A 19904-nucleotide genomic window follows, 5' to 3' on the forward strand; every position below is an offset into this window, starting at 1 on the left:
ACCGTCCATGTACGATCCATACTAGATCTGACCAACTGCCCATCCTACCTCCTCTACGTTCTTGACAGCCCATCTTTGTCTCAGTAGAGTCTTTCAGTGGCATGTTTCGGTCCTCTTTCCCATTACTTAGAAAAAGTGAGCCACCGGTTCAGGTACAAGATACTGCATTGTTGTTTTTAGGGTCCGGATCAATCATTCATTCAATAGAAGCTATTGTTGGATATTCTCCAGATAAAAGTCAAAATATGGTTCTTATGGGTGGTTTAATAAAACATGTGCCAATTACAAAAACTGCTTTTTTATTAGGTATACTTTTCCTTTGTGGTATTCCACCCCTTGCCTGTTTAAGCATACAAGTACTGTAATGTGCCTCTCCATGGGTGTCTGGTTACCATGTATGTAAAGGTATAATCAGTGATTTGACAGCAAAAGCAATAAGAAATCCAATATAGAATATTATTTCCAGTACTACTGGATAAGATTGATTAACTGATATTTCAAAATTGAATGTTGGTTCATTGGAACCATATAAACCGATACTCAGAACTCCCATTAATAAAAAAACGAAACTTCCTGCAGTGTACAAAATAAACTTTGCAGCTGAATATAAACGTTTCCCCCCCCCCCCCCCCCCACACACACACACAGATAGAAGTAGATAAATGGGAATTAATTCTAACTCCCACATGATGAAAAAAAGTAAAAGGTCTCGAGAAGAAAATGATCATATTTGACCACTATACATTGCTAACATCAGGAAATGGAATAATCGGGAATCTCGAGTAACCGGCCGAGCCGCTGAAGTAGCTAAAGTGGTGATAAATCCTGTCAGCAAAATAGGTCCTATAGAAAGTCCATCTGTGACCTGATGACAGGGGAGCCGGTGACCGAAGCCCCAGTGAACGGCGGTCGTAACTATAACGGTCCTAAAGTAGCGAAATTTCTTGTCGGGTAAGTTCCGACCCACACGAAAGGCGTAACGATTTGGGCACTGTCTCGGAGAGAGACTCGGTGAAATAGACATGTCTGTGAAGATGCGGACTACCTGCACCTGGACAGAAAGACCCTATGAAGCTTCACTGTTCCCTGGGATTGGCTTTGGGCCTTTCCTACGCAGCTTAGGCGGAGGGTGAAGAAGGCCTCCTTCCGGGGGGGCTCGAGCCGTCAATGAGATACCACTCTGGAAGAGCTAGAATTCTAACCTTGTTATTCAATGAATAAAGTGAATATTGAATGAATAAAAAGATTCAATCAAGAAAAAAAAAACTAAAAATTGGAATGGTTTTGAAAAAAGAAAGAAATGGGAGAAAAAAAGTCTTATGGATTCAAAAAAATTATATGACTAGAAACTAAAAAAGAAATATGGAAGTAGTTCTAATCATTCAATAATATTATTACTTCAATTCAGAGTTCTTAGTTCCTTCGACTATATAGATCTTAGCGATGGAATAATTAAGTCATAATTTCTTTGTTACGCCTTTCGTGTGGGTCGGAACTTACCCGACAAGGAATTTCGCTACCTTAGGACCGTTATAGTTACAGCCGCCGTTCACCGGGGTTTCGGTCGCCGGCTCCCCTGTCATCAGGTCACCAACTATAAAAGGATTCATTCTCTTCATAAAAAATAGGAGGTAGAACCAATAAATATTTCTTTTTCGATTCATCCCTGGAGTTGATCCATGCATAACATCATGAAAAATGGATACAAATTTTTGGCTGCTACTTGTAGGACTGGTGCCAACAGTGCATCACGGAAGAAAGGACTCACTGAGCCGGGATCGCCTCCCGCTCCTGGTATTATTTCGAGACGTTCCGTAATCTTACTTATTTATTATAATTCTAGATATAGATAGATTCTAATTTATACATTCTTTCAAATTAGAATGTATAAATAATTTAAATAATGAGATCAATTCTAAATTAAAAGATATGGTGATGCAAAAGACTGATACGGTAATGCAAAAGGCTGATATGGTGATCCAAAACAACTCAGCTTCAATCCGAAATCTTGAGGCACAAATCGGTCAGCTCTCAAACATGCTTACCGAGAGGACAACAGGGACTTTACCGAGCAACACCGTGACCAATCCGAAGGAACATGTCAAAGCCATAACATTAAGAAGTGGGTGGACATATGACTAGTCGGTAAATACCGAATGAGTTGAAGAAGCTGCCGAAAATGTGGAGTTCGAGAAAAAGGAAACCAAGGACGAGGTGAAAGAAACCGATCGCAAGGCGACTGACCAACAAGCCGTAAAGACTAAAGAGAATAAATGGGCTGCAAAATCCAAGAAATCCAGGGAATTTACTTCTGAAACTTATTCTCCCCAAAAGACCACTAACCCCAACTAACCCCAATACATGGGGTGTAACAGTGTGTATCAGTCAGAGGGAAAGCAATAAGATTAATTGTATGCATGAAGTGTTTTAGTTTTACAAAGGAAAGTACAAGGTGGGAAGTGTTTTGAGGAATGAAAACCTTTTTAAAAAGAAAAACCTCACCTTGTAATGTTTTAAAGAAAAGAAAATGTTTTATGTAAATTATGTATATGAGTGAGAATGCATGAATGAAACTTATGTTCTTATATTTTTACGGTATGAAGTAATGCTTACTGAGTATTTGACTGATTTTATTTTTATGTGTGCCCCACCCAGGAATGAAATGAGGACGAAGCGTCATGATAGACATGACCTAAAGAAAAGGTGATTAAAGCCTAGACTTTTGTGTAATATATAAAATCATATTTTTGTAAAACAACTTATATTTTAGTTTAATGATTTCCGCTGCAAAACTCTTTCTTAGATTTATAAATGCAAGTTTTAAATTTTAATTGTAGAATCTTTTATATCTTGGTAAGGGAAGAAAAAAGTTTTAAAAGGGGTCAGTAATTCCTGTCTCAGTTTTCTAAAATCATTTTTTAAAATCCCACCACAAGGATGGGCGGTACACTCCGACTTTCCTTTGACATTCTTGTATCACCCTAGGTCTATGACTCACTCTTTCCTCTCTTTATTTGTAATACATCCATAAACATAGCATAGCATGATCGAAGAAACCAAATGGGTACATTCTATGTGAACGAGGGCAAAACCAAATGGTCGCATGAGTGACTGGAGTGTAGCATGGATGTAACCCTGATGTGCATTGGTGAATTAATGATGGAAACGCGTAGTGATGACATGACCTTGATGCTCACAATGTTATTATAATTAGGAGTGTTTGCATAGGTGGGAAGGAGAGGCTCCGATTCTAGTTGATGCAACTTAGGGTTTGTGGTTCTATGAACATGAGAGAGTAAGGCTCGATGTAGGTGGTGGTAAACTAAAGTAGAGTTATGCATGAAATTAAGGAGTTTGACATGAGATCAATAGAGTTGTGGTAGTCAAGGATCTCACCTAGTTAAGGTTATGGGTAGAATGAGTTGGAGGATCAACTTTCAGAAATTAGGGTTTATGATTTTAAATGGGTGACTTTAGGGTCTTGTGCTATGATTATATGAGTGCATAGAGAGAAGGTGCAAACCATGGGAACTAGGTTAAAGACCACTCCTATAATTGGGATTTAATTCGGAAAGGCTTAGCCATGTTTTAGTCCAACCACTTTGACCTACTTGCGTAGTGCATGTCTCATAAGTAATTTAATCTAAGGACATACTTATTTAGCTATATGCCGTATTCTAGGTTCCATTTGACGCCTTCATGACTCATGCTTTTAGGTAACTTGCACAATGATTGAGGTAAGTGACTATGATAATTTTATTCATACATCATTTTTTGTAAACTAAAAGGTTGTTTATAACTATATGAGCCTTATTTGGCATACCATATTCATGAAGTCCTGTCTATGATAAAGATAATTGCATGTGACTATGAAATTGCATGAATGATGATGTGAATGAATATTCTGTGGTATGACTATGTATCTTAAATGAATTACTGATATGATAAGGTAAGGTTAAAGAAAAGAAAATGAGAAGGTATGATTGCATGTGATTGATGAGGTAAATATATTGGCCACTAACTCACTCAAAAAATGAGTAGTACATAGGTTATCCCAAGTGCAGGAGGGTGTCGCTTAATAATTAGGACTAAATTTCTAGATCGTCTCCTCAGAAAAAGTTACTTAAAATCAAAATCGTTTAAAATAGTGAAAATATTCACAAAGAGAAAATAAAAATAGTGGTATGTACAATGAATGAAAGAGTGCAATGGAAATGAAAAAGGCACTAGTCATGGACTAGATTCATATTTTTAGATTTCTTTTGAGTGTCGGAATGAAATGTAAAAGAGTGACAAATTGAAATTAACAATTAAGGAACCAACAAAACTAAACAATCTCAATTAATCAAAAAGTTAATTAATAAAACCGAAATTAATTAAGTCCTAACAATTGTAATCACAAATTGAAATTGTAATCACTGTTAAACAAAAGCTTAAAAGAACAAGAAAAATAACTACATCAAACTTAAACATACTGAAAATCAAATATCCAAAATCAAATGATTCTAAATTAAAAATCTCAAAAATACACTATAAAATTCAGATTAAAATTAAATAGAGATTAGGGAAAGAAAAGAGCAAGCCAAATGGATATAGATGAAGATGAAAAAATAGGCTGGGCAGCGGTAGACATTGGACCCTCAAGGTTCTTCAATGTACGGTGTTGTTGTGTGTGTTGTGTCTCCAGAGGTCAGAAGGAAAAAAAAAAACTCCTTTGCATCTTGCGTCCCAATGAATAATAAAACCCTTGCCTTTTTTTTTTTTTTTTTCCACATGCGTGCCTTTCTTTCTTCTTTCTTTTTCGTGTGTGCATTTTGAGAGAAAACCAAAAAAAAAAATTTTGTTGCTTCCGTCCAATATCCAAACACCAAGAGAGTTGGTGCCTTTTTTAATTGCCTTTTTTTGACTTGCCTTTTGCATTTCTTGGCTTGAAAGAAAAATAAATAAAATAAAATAGAAAACAGAAAAAAAAAATAAAAAGGAAGAATAGAATATAAAAACTATGTTGTGCATGTGAATAAAATATTGTCCAATTAAATCACAAGTTATAAAATTAAGTATAAACTATGTTATAAATCAATTTAAATCACAACTCAGATTTATGCATCTTAACCATATTTCCATCTAAAACCAAAAATAATTTAATGAAATAATTAAAATATATGGTTTCTAGACGTATAAAATATGCAATAATTCAGCTCAATCAGCCACGACGGTGAAGACGGTACCATGAGGTTAGGGCTGATTACAATGCCGAAATACATCATTGACGGTGCACGTAGTGATAACTCATTCTTGAGGAGGATAGGTTCTTATCCGCTAGCCATGGAAAGATCTATGACCACAAAGGTTGCTAACCCAAATCTTCCATTGGACGAGTTGCATCTGCTCGCCTCGTTGCCTATCTTCCATAGTGCCTTGCCCGCGGGAAAGGGTCTTTTCCCTTGCTTTGGCATTGTGACGCCCCTAGATTCCGCTTGGGATCAGACGATCATCTGAAGTGTCGGGATATATAACACAATGTTACCTACTACCGTTTATGAGATAAAGATACAATGTTCATAAAATGTATCTAGCAGTATGCAATATTCGGTGCAAATAATTTTTTTGAGAAATACTATGCACTAAACTAATAATATCCCAATAACTTAGAACATATAAACATTGAAGTGACAGATATCCGTGATTACAACATAAATCCAAAAGGTTTGTAAGCTCAAAGGTATGGGAGACAAAGCTCCATACGTACAAGTAGAAACTAAAGTATCTACTAGGCTAATCCATTGAGTAGTTCACACAACTGAATCAAGGATGCCATACTACTATCTGTAAATCGGAACATCGAAACGATGAGCACCGCGTCGTGGCGTTGTTGTTTAATTGACTGTCTCCAGTTGATCATCTTCTGAAGTGCCTCTTGATCCTAGCACATGAGCTACCATTCCGGGGAGAATGGTAGTTGGGACTACAACAATAAGATTTGAGTACAAATCGCAGCAAGTTATCAGAAAACTTACACACAGGTTAATGATGCATGCATAACACTAAATGCATGAATGCATAATCAAAATTATAAGCAAGTATAAAATAACTCGACGTGTAACATGGCATGATCTTACATGACTTGAACTGAAACATGAATTGAACTTGAAATTGAACGATTACGTCAAGAGCATTTAAGTAGAGGTATTCTAACAATAAAAATGATTACGCCGGAAGTACCTCGCATGAATTATAAATAGAGATACTTAGACAACCATAGTGATTACATCACGAGTATCTCAGGCATGACTAACTGAACAAATTCTATTTTCGAGACACCATCTACTCAAGACATAAGGTGACATGAAATGAAAGGACAGATGACTTGACATAACGTGACGTGACATGTGCGTGAGATGTATGGAATGGCTTAACATGTAATAGATAATATTACGTAACATGACATAACGTGTAACAGATAGCATTACAAGACATGGTATAACTTGTAATAGAAAATATTACATTACATGGCATAACATGTAACAGACAATATTACATGACATAGCATAATGTGTAATAGATAAAATTACATGACAGAGTATGTTCTGTAATAGATAAATGTTGCGTGAAAGAATACAATATGTGACAGATAAATATCTCGTGATAGAGTGTATTAAGTAATAGACATATATGATGTAATATGGCATATAGGGTAACATAATTACATGAGCAGTAGTTCCCTTACCCATATACATAGTAATCTGATAGTAAGTTAGAAGCTAACTTACAATAATTGTCACATTAAAGGGAAAAAGTATGAAACATGAAAAACTGTAAGTAGAGATTCTAAATGTTAGAAAGTTTATCACTAATGACTTAATAACATGAACAATTTTAACTTAGAGTAAAATTACCATTTTACCCTCTACATGTGGAAAAATAACAATTTTATCCCTAACTTAAGGATTTCAAATCTTAACTCTAAAAATAATCAAAATTTACATTTCTCATCTAAAGTTTGTCCTAAACTCAAATATATGATTATAAAAATTTAAAACAAATCATAACCATAAAAAACACACTATGGCCGAAACACCCTATTTTTCTCTTTGATTTTTGTTGTCATTTTATCCAACTTCAACACTCATACTTAAACCAAAATATTGCAACATAAATCATCACATCCTATACTAAGAAGTATGCTTAACAAAACCAACAAAAATACACTTCACATACATACAAAATGTTTTTGTAAAAAGATCTAAACTTTTTTTCTAAAACACAAACCCTTGAATCTCAAGATTTTGACTCTTCTTAAAACATCTCCAAGAACTCTAAAAATTCAAAACATTCTTCTAACATGTCCATAAAATAATTATAAGAACTAACATGTTTTGAATCATCAAATAAAAATTCCAAAAAGTCACAAAAATCCAACTTGAAACAATTGGCTCCAACACTTCATAAAAACAGAATTTTATCAACTTTAGTTTTGATCAATCCTCTTTATCCAAGACATACCGTTATAAAAACCACAAACTAACAATATCATATGTTAAAAATATGTCCTAAATTAGATCCAAGCATTAAACTTAAAATGACATGGCAAAAATTAACCCAAAACATGGATCTATCCAAAAACCTCATATTTTTTACTTAACCGAGTATCCTTATGCATAAAAGTCATATCTTTATAAATCAACACCTAAAATCTTAAAAAAAAAAACATGATAACATGTAGATCAAGGGCTTAAGATCATAAATAAAAATATCAAAGTCCATGGAGTAAGATTATCCCATAAAAGATGAAAACTTTCTAAAAATAGAAATTGTTTTTCTCCTTCCAGTTTCTAAGTTTCTAGATCTGAGAAAATCTTTCATCAAGAGCTTTTATCATGCAAATAATTCTTAACAAAAATTCATATAACTAAGTTAACAAGACTCCATAAAAACTCAGACCAAGATCTATCCATTAGCTTGGTCAAAAACTTCAAAATACAACATGCTATTCAGTTTATAGCCCAAAATGAACTTTCCATGGTTAAAACACTTTTTACGAATCAAATGACTATGAAATAAAAGAAAGAAGATACCCAAGGAAACTAAACTCAAAGAGAAACAACTTTCATGAATGAATCATCGTGAGAAGATACTTCAAGTGTTTCAAACATTGCAAACCAAAAAGCTCAGAAAATTGCCTAAGAGAGCTTCTATGTTCCTCTCTAGAAAATGTGTGGAAAAAGAGAAGAAATGAGGTAGATAATAGTCTGCACTCTCCTTACACAAACTAAAGGGTGAAGTAAGGTCTTGAGTGACACTAAGTGATGGAAGTGTGACGCCCCAAATTCCGTTTGGGATCGAACGGACATCTAAAGCATCGGGACATGCAACACAAGGTTACCTACCCCCGTTCATGACAATTAAAGATGCAATGTTCCAAACATACATCTAACATTATGCGATATTCACAGCGGATAATTCTTTCTTATTTTTTCTTTAGCAATAATGTGCACCAAATTGAAAATATCTCAAATACTTAAAACATACTTCATACAAAAGGACATACTAAACAATTGAGATCATAACGCTAGTCCAAAATATTTATGATCAAAAGAGTACTGGAGATGCAACTCCATAAGTACAAATAGTAATTTAAGTTAACTACTATATTATCATCGATGTCACACTGTCGCTTAGTCGACCGTTTCCAGTTGGTCGATTCCCATATCTCCTTCAGATCCTGTAACAAGATCTACCATTCGGGGGGAATGGTAGTTGGGACTACCACACTGAGATTTGATTACAAATCTCAGCAAGTTAACAGAAAACCTTCATACTGGTTAATGACCCATGCATGGTAGTAAAAGAAAGAATGCATAATCAAATTCATAAGTAATCATAGCATAACTTGACATACAACATAGCATAACTAACATAACTTAAACAGAAATGTGAGCTGAACTTGACTTACTTAAACTGAACTGGACTTAAACTAAGACTTGACTTGAAATGAACTTGACTTGACATGAACTTGATCTGAAACTTTACTTAACATGAAGTTGGACTTGAACTGAAACTTAACTTGACATGACCTTGAACTTGAGCTAAAACTGAACTTGGCATGAACTTGAACTTGAACTTGAACTTGAACTTGAACTGAAACTTAACTTTACATGAACTTGAACCGACTTTTTAAATTAACAAGAACTAGGACTTAAATTCTGACAATCAAAATGATTCTGCCAGTCTTTTAGTCAGGAATAGTGAACAATCAGAATGATTCTGCCAACATATTCTGTTAGAGATACTCAGACAATCAGAATGATTACATCTTGAATATTTTAAATCATGTACCCTAGCAATGAAAATGATTACACTAGGAAGACCTAGTAATACTCTAACAATCAGAATGATTATGCCGGAAGTATTTGCATAACTAAACTGGAATTGAATTCGGACAATCAAAATGATTTCGCCAGAAGTACCTCGCGTGAATTACAAATGGAGATGTTCAGATAATCATAGTGATTACAACCTGAGTATCCTTGAAATAACTGGCTTGAACGTAACTCAAAAGATATTACTTGCTTGAGATAGAAACATTTTATAACATAGCATAATGCGTAGCAGACCTCATACTTAACATAACATGCTTCCAACAGTAAATATTACATGACATGACATACATGTAACAGATGGAAAACTTAAAAAGATGTACTTGCAATGTATAGTAAAACGTGATAGAATATCGTAACAGATGCATAATTCATGACAGAATAAATTCTGTGTGGCAGATCAATATGTAATGACTTGGCATAACACATAAGATAACATACATACATACACTATAGTTACTTTACTTGTCACTCATATACATTAAACTGATAGTAAATTAAAAACCAACTTACCTAGGTCTTCATGTTTTTAAGCAAAAATTCAAGCGTAATCATAAGGAACTGAAAGTAGTGATTTATAAATATTAAAACTTAATCACAAACAATTAGAAATATGGAAAAATATTAAGTTAGAGTAAAATTATCATTTTACCTTCTACATGTGGGAAAATGATCATTTTACCCCTAACTTAAAGATTTTGTATCCTAACTCCAAAAATACCAAAATTTAAGGTATGTAAATTTTGTCCTAAACTCAAATATCAAATTAGAAACATTTAAAACTAAACACAACCATTAAAACTCTAAAGGAGCCGAAACATGCATAGGTTTTTTCTCTTGATTTTTGTTGCAATTCTCAAAATTTCAAAACTCATAATCAAACCAACTTTTTGCAACAAAGATCTTCATATCCTAAGTTTAAAAATATACTTAAGCATCCACTAAAATAAATGCTAGTCATCACCACCAACATTGTTAGTAAAAAGATCCAAACTTTTTAACCAAAAACAAACCCTTGAGTAACAAGTTTTTATCTTATTCAAAACATCTCCAAATATTTGAAAATAATTCAAATCTTACTCCTAACATATTCATAACATCATCTTAAGATTAACCATGTTTTAAATCATCAAACAAAAGTCATCATAAATCACAAAACAACACTTGGAGTCTTCAGTTATACACTTAGTCCAAGAACATAAATTTTTTCTTAACTAGTTTTGATCAATCTCTTGATCCATGGTTTAAAAATATGAGATCTTCAAACTAAAACATCACATGGTTTAAAAATATGTCTTAAAGAATATACAACCATAAAACTTAAAATCACATGGCTAAAAATCAATAAAACATGGATCTAACACAAAAATCAACTCTTAGGTCTAACCAAAATCCTCTTGCATAGAAAAGTCATATCTTTGAAAATAATAATAAATATCTTCAAACCAACATCCTAACATGCATATAAGAGGTTTATTCAAACTTTCTCAAATAAAAACTATTTTTCTTTCATCAAAAGCTTTAGTCATGCTACAAATCCTCAATACAAATTCATAAACACATGTTAAAAACACTCCATAAAATTTTCGGACCAAAATATGTCCATTCGCACGGTCAAAAACTCCAAAATATAACACTCTCCAGTTTAACGCCCAAAATGACCTTTCCATGGTTAAAACAACTTTTGACTAAGCAAATCACTAGGAAATGAAACAAATAATATATCCACGAAAACTAGAAGAAGTGATTAGGAAATGAAACAACTTTCATGAAGAAGTCTTTGCAATACAAAACATACAAAGGATCATAAATGGCCATGCACAATGACTGCAAACATTGCCCGAGAGGGCTCTTTTGGATTTCTTTCTAAGAATGGGGTGAAGAAGTGACGAAATGAAAGGAAGGGTGCCTTGCACGCCTCTAGTCTTCTGGAGGGTGAGGTATGGGCTTGAATGACCCTTGAGGGATCATGCTTCGGTCATAAAAAGGCAAGAATAGTGGAGGGGGATTGGGTTGCCACTGCTGCTGTATTTTAGAAGGGGTGTGATGAGGTGGCTTTTTCCCTCACATCAAGGGACCATTTGGGGCTGTTGAAGGCAGAGGTTGATCTTCCATGTGGGGCAGAAAAGTTCCTCAAGAAGCTTTGCCAAGGTGGCTAAATTCGTGGGTCTTGGTGGGCCTTAAACAAGTGGGCTTCAATTTGGGGTTTAGAGAGGGTTTGGGATGCTATCAAGCCTAAATCCAATTTTTCTTGGCCCAGTCAAATTACAAGAAGGGTTGAATAATGATTTCATAACATTAATTTGAGAAATTAATAACATGTAGAAGTGATTTAATCAAGTGATTAAATATAATGTTAGAAATTGGATCAAATAGGGTTTGGAGGCCAACTTCAGGGTTTAGGGAAACCGTTTAGGGTTTTTGTTTCAACCAAGCTTTTGGAGTTTCAATTGGATTCCAACCATTTAGCCTTTCACTAGGGTTGAAACCCTCTTTGATCTGTCACAAATTGGTTGATAAGATGAAAAAGAATAAGGTTTCACTTAGGTGGCATGATCTCACACTTTGATTCCTTTATAATTCAACTCATGGTTCCTCTTTGTGCCAAATGTCTAATACTATTCACCAAGTATGACAAAGATCCTACCAAGTTTCCAAATAAAACTTCTTTAACCTAATTGGAACATTTTACACTTTGATTTTGAAAGTAGTGTGCTAGATGCTACTAGAGGTTACTGTTCACTCCATGAAAGTGAAACATAAAATTTGCACTATAAAATCCTAAATATTCATACAAACCTAACTGTGCAATTCATTTGTTGAAATTCAATCTTGACGTGCCTCGAAATAAGCAAAACGTGTTATTTTCACGAGGTTTCTAAAACCTATAGAAATTCCACCATTGAATTTTTAGCGAGCTGTTACATCCTCCCCTCTTAAAAAAAAATTTCATCCTCAAAATCGACGAAAGTACAAACATTAAATAAACTAAGGAGAAGATGTGGCTCACCAAAACTACCATCCATCACTGGTCGGCTCTGGTGGAGGTGCATCGATGTCCATCGGCACGACATGTTGGGGTAAGTAGTAGAATGCATCATCCTCTAAATCATATGCCATGTTGCCGAAATGACCTGGGTCGAGATGCTGCATGACCTCTTCAATGCCGCTATCTTGAACCTGAGCCTCTACCAGCAAACGTTAGCGGTGAGTTGATGGCATAAATGATCCTGACGCTGCAGGCTCAGCTTTGGCAGCTGCGGTACACCCTTCTGCTGCTCTGTTGGACTCAGCTCCATCCCGTGCTGTCCTCGCTTTGAAGCTATCCTGATATAACCACATAGTCGAGTGTAGGTAACGTTCATCATGAGGTAACACCTTCCTCTCGTAGCCTACACTATTCTTATCTATAACTATCACATGGTTACACAAAATAACTACCACCATAATAGAGAAAAGTATAACACTCACAAAGGTCACTGCCTAAACTTAATGACTTCTAGGCTACCTTTCTAGGATACTGAATCCTTGCTTAAGTGAAAATACTACTTTCCTTACTGTTCAAAAAGTTATTCACCACATACATATATATACCACTGAGATTCTACCATTCCATAACTATCTCTCTCAAACCATCAATTTGTACTGGAATCCTTCCACAAAGTAAGTCAAGTCGTATCGACATACTCTCTAAATTAAAACTTCAAGTTTTCGCGAAGTTCAATTTGGAAGAATTTAATCCATAAACAATTGAATTTACTTTCTCTATTTCCTCAGGGAATCCTATCTGCCTAGGACTAGTTTACTCATTTATAACAAAAATGAATCGTTCCTCCTCCTAGATGGTACCCTGATAAACGATCAGCTGTTAACCTAAACTCAAGCCTTTCTCTCTTATGATTTGGCATAGCTCTTTTATCCATCATGAGATGCCTCTTATTCTGACTTCAAACAAAATGATCTATTTCTACTGTCCACGTAAATCCTCAAGACCAAAATTTTACTCATATATAAAAGTTTCCAATATAAGGGCGATCTATGCATCCACAAAGACAATGCTTCGCCAGAAACTATTTAATGGCGGCTGGATAAAACTGCTATCATAAATGAATTCTACTAAGGTCAAAGCTTCTCCCAAACACTTTACTCTTCTGAACACAAATTCCATTGAATTTATAAAATCAAAACAAACTCCAAATATGCAGAAATACAAGTTCATCAACCTTCAATATCCTTCCTCTAATTGCTAAAGGGTATTCTATATCTACATCGATAAAGATAATAATACTCCTAATGAAAATTGTTACTCTTACCACCTGGGTAACAATTCAGCTTCCGAACTAAACTCTCGTGCAATACCACAATCACCAAAAACATGGACTCTCTTGAATCAAACTGCATACAAGTTACAAACCTGAATGAGTTAGCATTACCCAAAATATCAATAATGCAATAATATCATCAATTGTAATCTAATCAACCTTAACTAAGCTTAACAATACAGAGGTCTTAGAAAAATACCAATGATGGGGCCAGCTTCCTCAGACTCTAATGCGTCAGGATCGATATCACCTGGGGTTACAGCATACACGCACGTTGGGTAGTGAAGCCTTGGTTTGTGATCACCAACTCCACTACCTTGTGCGGTGTTGGGACAATCTCTGATCAAATGTCCTGGTTTCCCGCATCGATAACAAACCCCATAACCACTACGACATTCTCCTTGATGACGCTTTCCACACTTAGGGCATAACGGGTAAAAGGATGACATCTACCCTCTTATCACTATTTCCTTGCCTTTCACCTGGCTGGAAAATGACTTCTTCTTCTCAGCACTACCGCTGCAGCGAACAACATAGTAGTCTTTCATTAGGTATTGATCTAGATCGCCAGACCTCTCTAATCAACCTCTCCTATCACGGCCACGTTTACCAACTCTTGGTAATTCTCTATTCTTAGGCAAGCTACTTGACTACAGATCCTTGGTTGAAGTCTAGCTTGAAACTTTTGCGCCTACATCCTTTGAGTAGAAATCAAGTGTGGTGCAAACCTTCCTAACGCTTATCGGCGTACTATTCTAGTGTCAAACTGTCTTGAGTTAAAGTTGCGAACTCCAGTGCCTTTAGTTGTTTGACAAAATTCAGAAAGAATCTGTTGTCAAACTCTCCTTGAATCTCTCCCATGAAAATGCAGCCAGACTTCCTAGTTCCCTAACTAGAAGCTACCTATGTATGTCCTACCATATTCCAGCTTTTCCTTGGAATAAGTATCCAACGTATAGAATCTTTTAGTCCTTAGTACATCCACATATCTCGTAGGTCCTTTTGAAATCCATAATCCATATCTCAACTTCTAGTGGCCCTTCATTACTAGAAAAATTTGGGTAATGGTGGATTAAGAACTTCTCATGCGGACAACCCTTGACTTCGGGTCTGGGTACATTCGCTTGCTGCTGTTGCTGATATCTAAGCACGTCAACCAGCAGACGTACAACTTTCTATCTCTCATACTTTAAGAAATTCAAGCCTAATGAAGACTAAAATTTCAAGTCTAATATTGGGTGCATTTCCTAATGACATGTCGATTTAAAACCTAGAGACGTATTGCTCTAATACTACCTTGTGACGCCCCCATATTTCGCTTCAGATCGACAGACATCTGAAACATCGGGACATGTAACACAAGGTTACCTACCCTCGTTCATGACAATTAAAGATGCAATGTTCCTAACATACATCTAGCATTATGCAATATTCACAGCAGATAATTTTTTTATTTAGCAATACTATGCAACAAACTGAAAATATCTCAAATACATAAAACATACTTCATATAAAAGGACATACTAAACAACTGAGATCATAACGTTTGTACAAAATGGCTATGATCAAAAGAGTACTGGAGATGTAACTCCATAAGTACAAGTGGTAGTTTAAGTTAACAACTATATTATCATCAACGTTGCACCGTCACTTAGTTAACCGTTTCCAGTTGGTCGATTCTCGGCTCTCCTTCAAATCCTATAGCAAGATCTACTATTCGGGGGAGAATGGTAGTTTGGGCTACCACGGTTAGATTTGATTACAAATCTCAGGAAGTTAACAGAAAACCTCAACACAGATTAATGACACATGCATGGTAGTAAAAGCATGAATACATAATCAAATTCATAAGTAATCATAGTATAACTTGACATATAACATAGCATAGTTGACATAACTTAAATTGAAATGTGAACTGACAGAATATCTTGCTTAATAGATGTATAAGTCATGACAGAATAAATTATGAGTGGCAGATGAATATGCAATGACTTGGCATGGCACATAAGATAACATACATACATACATTGTAGTTCATTTACTTGTCACCCACACACATTAAACTGATAATAAGTTAAAAGCTAACTTACCTAGGTCTTCGCGTTTTTAAACAAAAACTCAAGCGCGATCACAAGGAGCTGAAAGTTGTGATTTCTAAAAGTTGAAACTTAATCACTAACAATTAGAAATATGGAAAAATATTAACTTAAATTAAAATTATCATTTTACCATCTACATGTGAAAAATGATCATTTTACCCATAACTTAATGATTTTGCATCCTAACTCCAAAAATCACCAAAATTTACATACATCATGTAAATGTTGTCATAAACTCAAATATCATATTAGAAAAATTTAACACTAAACACAACCATAAAAACTCTATAGGGGCAGAAACATGCATAGGTTTTTTCCCTTGGTTTTTGATGCAATTATCCCAATTTCAAAACTCATGATCAAACCAACTTTTGCAACAAACATCTTCCTATCCTAAGTTTAAAAACATACTTAAACATCCACTAAAATAAATGCTAGTCATCATCACCAAACTTTTTAGTAAAAAGACCTGAACTTTTTAACCAAAAACAAACCCTTGAATCACAAGTTTTTACCTTATTCAAAACTTTCCAAGAATTCGAACATAATCCAAATCTCACTCCTAACATATTCTTAACATCATCCTAAGATCAACCATGTTTTAAATCATTAAATAAAAGTCATCAAAAATCACAAAACAACACTTGGAGTTTTTGGTTCTACACTTTAGTCCAAAAACATAAACTTTTTCTTAATTGGTTTTCATCAATCTCTTGATCCATGGTTTAAAAAGATGAGATCTTCAAACTAAAACATCATATGGTTTAAAAATGTGTCGTAAAGAAGATCCAGCCATCAAACTTAAAATCACATAGCTAAAAATCAATAAAACATGGATCTAACCCAAAAACATCAAATCTTAGGTTTAACTGAAATCCTCTTGCATAGAAAAATCATATCTTTGAAACAAATACTTAATATCTTCAAAACAACATTCTAACATGAATATAAGAGGCTTAGGATCACCAAATAAAAATATCAATAGCTTTGGAGTAAGATTAAACCATGAAATGTTCAAACTTTCTCAAATAAAAATTATTTTTCCACTTCCAGTATTCAAGTTTCTAGATCTAATGAAATATTTCATCAAAACTTTAGTCATGCAACAAATTCTCAATAAAAATTCATAAACACATGCTAAAAGCACTCCATAAAATTTTCGGACCAAAATATGTCCATTAGCTTTGTCAAAAACTCCAAAATATAACACTCTCCAATTTAACGTCCAAAATGACCTTTCCATGGTTAAAATAACTTTTGACCAACTAAATCACCAATAAATGAAACAAATAATATATCCACGGAAACTAGACTCAAAGAAGAAGAACTTGAATGAAGAAGTAATTGCAATAAAATACTTACAGATGGTCATAAATGGCCACGCACTATGACTAAGAAAAGTAGCCGAGAGAGCTCTTTGCGGTTTCTCTCTAACAACGGGATTAAGAAGTGATGAAATGAAAGAAAGGGTGCCTGGCACTCCTCTAGACTTCTTGAGGGTGAGGTATGGACTTGCATGACCCTTGAGAGATCGTGCTTTGGTCACAAAAAGGTAAGAATAGTGGAGGGGGAGTGGGCTACTACTGTTACCTTCTAGAAGGGGTGTGATGAGGTGACTTTTTCCCCCACATCAAGGGACTATTTGGGGGTATTGAGGGTAGAGGTTGATTTGCCATCTAGGGGAGGAAAGTTCCTCAAGAAACTTTGCCAAGGTGGCTAAATTTGTAGGCCTTGGTGGGCCTTAAATAAGTGGGCTTCAATTTGGGGCTTAGAGAGGGTTTGGATAGGGTTTGGGATGCTATCAAGCCCAAATCCAATTTTTTTTAGCCCAATCAAAATTTCAAGATTTAAAGGGTTGGATAATGATGTTATAACATAAATTTAAGGAATTAATAGCATGTGGAAGTGATTTGATCAAGTGATTAAACACAATGCTAGAAATTGGATCAAATAGGGTTTGGAGGCCAACTTCAAGGTTTAGGAAAACCGTTTAGGATTTCAGTTTCAACCAAGCTTTTAGGAATTCGATTGGATTCCATCCATTTAGAGTTTCGCTAGGGTTGAAACCTCTTTGGTCTGGTACAAATTGGTTGATCAAATGAAAAAGAATAGGGTTTCGCTTAGGTGGCAAGATCTCACACTTTCATTCCCTCATAATCCAAACTCATGGTTCTTCTTCATGCCAAGTGTGGCTAAGATCCTACCAAGTGTCCAAATAAAACTTATCTAATCTAATCTAATCTGGACATTCCATACTATGATTTTAAAAACACAACGTTAGATACTACTATAGATGTTACTATTCACTTCGAGAAAGTGAAACATAAAATTTGCACTCTAAAATCCTAAATATTCATACAAACCTAACTGTGCAATTTGTTTATTGAAATTCAATCTCGAAGTGCCTCGAAATAAGGAAAACGCATTTTTCGAACAAACGTTTTATCCGAAAATTGAAAATATGATTATTGCGCCATAAAATCCTAAATAATCAACTGAGTCTAATAGTGCAGACCATAACTCAATATGAAACTTCTAACTACATTAACTAAATAAAATTGCACTTCTAGCACCATAATGAGTGATTACTCGGGCTATGTTGACAGACCAAGACCTACACGATTAGTCGATTCATGAAAATCTACTATGTTTTTATGAGGTTCCTAAAGCCTACAGAAATTTCACCATTGAATTTCTAATGGGCTATTACAGGAGGTCTTGGACAAAACGGGGGGCAAACTGCCCATGGGTGGTTGTGGTGAGGTGGCCTTTGCTTTTCCATCCAAGACTATTTTAGGGTTGTCTTGCAGAGTGGGTGGTCAACCTTGGGTGGGTGGAAACTTCCCCAACAAGCTGTGCCAAGATGACCAAAAAGTCGTGGGCCTAAAGGTCCTAACCCAATGGGCCTCATTTTGGAGTTTAAAGAGAGTTTGATTAGGGTTTGAGATGCTATCAAGCCCAAATCCAATTTTTATCGACTCAATCAAATTCTCAAGGTTTAAAGGGTTGAATAATGATGTTATATGATAAATTTTTGGGATTAATATCATTTGGAAGCAATTTAATCAAGTGATTAAACACAATGCTAGCAATTAGATCCATTTAGGGTTTGGAATCAAGTTTGGGGTTCGGGGTAACTATTTAGGGTTTCGGTTTCCTTCACATTTCCATCTCATGGATGACTCTATTTGGTTTGGCACAAAATGGATGGTTGGATGAAATAGTGTTGTGTTTAGGGGCATGATCCCATACCTTGATTTTCTTCACATTTCTATCTTATGATTCCTCTTGGTGCCAAGTGTCCAATACTATTCACCAAGTGTGGTCAAGATCTTGCCAACTGTCAAAATAAAACTTTTCTATCCTAATTTGGATATTCCACACTGTGATTTTGTAAACACTGCACTTGGTATTACTATCGAGGTTACTATTCACTCCAGAAAAAATAAAAATAAACTTTGCACTTTAAAATTCTAAATATACGTACTAACCTACTAGTACAAATTGTTTATTGAAATTCAACCCTGAAGTGCCTCGAAATAATCAAAACGCATTTTCTGAATGAGCGTTTCGTCCATGAAAATGGGTTTATTGTGCCATAAGATCCTAAATATTTCTTTGAGTCTAATTGCACAGACCGTATCCCATTCTGACTCTTCTAACTACCTCAAATAAATAAAATCGCGCTTCCACCATAGTGAGTGATAACACTGACTATGTTGACAGACTAAAACCTATGGAATTGGTCAATTTGTGAAAACTTATGGAGTTTTTATGAGATTCCTAAAGTCTAAAGGAATTCATTCTTTGAATTTCTAGCGAGCTGTTATAGGCATGGTCCTCACAGATGCTATTTAGGATGTTGACATTGACAATGAGGCTTGAGGCTTAGAGAGAAGATTTAGATTTTCATCTTTACTATTAAATGATTTATACTTCCGCAATGATCATTGTGGCACCCTATCCCTCGTGTAAAAGTTCTGACAAGGTTCCGTGGTGCCAAGGATGTCAGCCAGGTTGTCAACAACCATGGTTTTGATCGGGTCAGGTGTGCCTCATCCGAATGGAAGTGCACGTGTAGGATATAGATATAAGATTGCAACAGA

General features: G+C 35.1%; 1 long non-coding RNA gene across 1 annotated transcript; it reads right to left on the reverse strand.

The window, feature by feature from the left end:
- Positions 1–499: 499 nt before the first annotated feature.
- LOC121237905 lies at positions 500–19245 on the reverse strand. Its single transcript, XR_005935012.1, has 3 exons — positions 19234–19245; positions 10912–10916; positions 500–865 (listed from the first exon to the last, which is right to left on the reverse strand). It is a non-coding gene; the product is annotated as an uncharacterized LOC121237905 (long non-coding RNA).
- Positions 19246–19904: the final 659 nt, after the last annotated feature.

This window comes from Juglans microcarpa x Juglans regia, chromosome 6S (assembly GCF_004785595.1).
Source record: "Juglans microcarpa x Juglans regia isolate MS1-56 chromosome 6S, Jm3101_v1.0, whole genome shotgun sequence".
NCBI lineage: Eukaryota > Viridiplantae > Streptophyta > Magnoliopsida > Fagales > Juglandaceae > Juglans > Juglans microcarpa x Juglans regia.